At 33.0% G+C, this 3377-nt stretch overlaps 1 long non-coding RNA gene across 1 annotated transcript; it reads right to left on the bottom strand.

The window, feature by feature from the left end:
• Window positions 1-724: 724 nt before the first annotated feature.
• Window positions 725-2712, bottom strand: LOC139488660 (uncharacterized). Its single transcript, XR_011656059.1, has 3 exons — window positions 2621-2712; window positions 1701-1829; window positions 725-1088 (listed from the first exon to the last, which is right to left on the bottom strand). It is a non-coding gene; the product is annotated as an uncharacterized lncRNA (long non-coding RNA).
• Between the last annotated feature and the right edge of the window lie 665 nt (window positions 2713-3377).

The raw sequence follows: 3377 nt of genomic DNA, 5'->3' as shown, positions 1-3377 counted from the left end.
TTAAGTTATGGGCATAGAAAACTCTAGAGGAAAGAACCGAATACAAGATAATATCTTGACGTTTCAGAAACCAAATATGGACTACCATGCACAATGCAATGCAGAAGAGCTCACTGGATATAGTGCACAGTTGGTTTTCAGTTATAAAACTACTCTTATAATCAACATTATTGCCATCCGAGACATATGATATTATTTTTACCGTTGTAATGAAAAAGCAAACACAAGCATGCCAATACATTTGCCCTAATTGACCTTTCCCTTGTAAATCGATAAAGCAAAGGTTTGTTTTGTCAACATGATCCCATGGTAATGCTCATGTTTTTCTAATGTCGTCTCGTGCTCATCAACCCAAAATGCATACATGTAAAACCAATATTGAAATATAAATATAAAAACATATCCACATTTTGGTACTTATGGATGGGAGAGGGGGAACTTATCAAGAACTTCATCAACCCAAACAGGAAATATGTATTGCCTAACCAAACATAGCCCTTAAACCAACCACCACTTGGATATTGAAAGAATGAGGATGTATCACATGTACTTCCGCCAAAGATATCAACCAATGAGGTTATACACATATCCTCAGTGATTGATATAATTTTGCATCCAGTTCATGTTAAGTTATGGGCATAGAAAACTCTATAGTTCATACAGCATATTTGCAGGCCAATCTCAAAGCTTTCCCTTAAGGAATAGTATTCCCAATACTCAAAACAAATTCAACACTTTTATTAAATATTATTCCTTTTAAAATTACTTTAAAACACTTCTAAACATTTAAAGATGCATGTAAACAGTTCTTTATAAATCGTTCGTAATTCAATAAATTCTCATGAATTTGACCACATACAGACTTTTAAAAGTTGAGTTAAGGCAATGAACTCATATCAAAATGAACATTGTCATTATTCTAATAACATCTTCAGCATGTGGAAAGCTTGTAAGCAAAGGAACTCAACCTCCAAGTGTAAACTATGCTGGCTTGTCTCTTTCTTTACTGTTGTTGAATCAAACACACTCTTTACTTCATAATCAGGAACATTGACAATTGTATTTCCACTCGATTCTTCACATGTCTACTGAAAATATATTAACCAATAACAAATTGTGTATTTGTACTAAAGCCAGCATTAGTCACACTTTGAAAAGGAAAAATCCCTTTGCCTACAATCCACGTGGAAAACCACTAGGGAATCAGTGTCCCTCGAACTGTAGACAAAGAAATTTAAATTAAAAAATTTAACCATACATTAAATTTAAGTATACATTTGTACTAGTATACAAAATCATTCAACATTATATTTATTTCTTTATTTAGATAAAACAAAACAAAACAAAAATATTGCAACCATTATTTAATCTCCCATGCCAAAAAGATTTTTGTGACATATATCATGTATATCAACACATCAATGAAATTAATTACACATCCAATAGAAAACATCATGAAATTAGGGAAAAATTATTAGCATTACTTTTAAATAGGTTCATTTGAACAAAAAGCTGCTTCCATCACAGATTTTTTTTTTTTTTTTTTTTTTTTCTTTTTTTTACCGTGATACATGTATATTGGCATCTTCTGCCTTTCTCAACACAGACATACATAATTTAGCGTAGTATCAATATTTTCCCCATGCATTCTTTTCCTATTTTCATAAATCAAAACATTACTTTAATTGCAATTTTCTCACCATATTCTGATTAGAAAAAAATCCTTTCCTTTTAAAAAGGTTGTTCAAACTCATTGACATGAATCATAGTGCAATGTCATATTACTTCTCCTTCATTCGTCACCCTGTCAAAGCTGTAGGTAACACCATCTGAAAACAAAAACATTCTATAATCAATTCTATGTACAATCAAACAGACCGCTGAACGCGGACCACGACGAAGACACCTTATAATTCAATATACATCACTCCGATAAAAAACATGAATATCAAGTGACATGTCACACTAAATTATTCCACTTTCTCAATAATTCTATTCTTTTCTAACAAAGTCTTTAAATAGCATTTCTATCAGTATGTACGATGTAAAAATAAATGAAAAGTCCAAAATACAGTCAAAAGTAACAAAAGAAACTATTTACCCTATAAACAATTTATTATTCTCCTTTCAACTACAATTTTCCAAAATGGCCAGAGCCCCCACTTCCACATATATTTTATATAGCGATAGCACTTTGCCCTGCGTTTAACCGGCGCACGGCATAACAAATATCTGACCACCTGGGTTGATAATAACTACCTAAGGTCTAAATCCCAAAACATTTTGCCATCAAGATCAAACATTACCATCTAGTTCTATCAAGAATCCGCCAGGGCGAATATAAATGACCACCAAGGTCTTGACGCCCCAAAGGCTAGTATTTTTAATTCATTGTTGCCATCAAGGCAAATGTAACAAATCATAAAAATGACCACCTAGGTCTATTGCCACCAAGGCATATAAAAATGACCACCTAGGTCTATTGCCACCAAGGCATATAAAATGACCATCTAGGTCTTTTTCCACCAAGGCATATATAAATGACCACCAAGGTCTTAACGCCACCAAGGCTATATTGCTACCAAGGCAAATGTAAGTAAAAGTTAAAGAATATAGTTACTTTGCCGACAACACGTGGAGCACGACCTTCCCACAGCTTGGATATTGAAAGAATGAGGTTGTATCACATGTACTTCCGCCAAAGATATCAACCAATGATGTTATGCAATGTTTCGGGGTCTTTTGGAAATAATCCAAGGTAAACCCTCATCAAAGGCCGACCTTTATTTTAGGTTATCGTAATCTCATCTATTATAAATCTACACGAGATCTTATAGGTTGCATTTCTGTAAATATTGATAATGCAATTTCCCATAGGAACTCCTATAACTGCTAAAACTGTACCACTTTTACTATGAAGTTTTGAAAAAATCTTATCCTAGAATTGAAAGTTCATATGCACCACAATTTTTTCAAAGGTAAAAATATAGGGCATATTTTCAACGTTTATATGCCCTGAACTTCTCAGAGTTTAAACTAACACTAATTTTCTTAACTATCCCTACCTCGAATGAAAGGTTACCACAAATTTCTATGTAACTAATATGCACATGCAAATTTACTGGTAAAATTTCCAAGTTGTGTCTCTGTGAGATGGAACACAGATAACATAACTTGGAACCAGTATGTAAACAAAATTATTTTTCTATGAATATTTAAGATCTCCCCAAAAAGAGGCGTGTTGTGAGAAACAGCTGTATTTACAAAGTGCAACCTAATAGAGATAGTAGTTATCGGTGCTATACTGTTGAATTCACAGGAGATTGTGGTGTATGTTTTAACACCTATTTGATAATATACAAATGTCTTCATGTTTA

Source organism: Mytilus edulis, chromosome 9 (genome assembly GCF_963676685.1).
Source record: "Mytilus edulis chromosome 9, xbMytEdul2.2, whole genome shotgun sequence".
NCBI lineage: Eukaryota > Metazoa > Mollusca > Bivalvia > Mytilida > Mytilidae > Mytilus > Mytilus edulis.
This window is presented reverse-complemented; position numbering and strand designations above follow the sequence as displayed.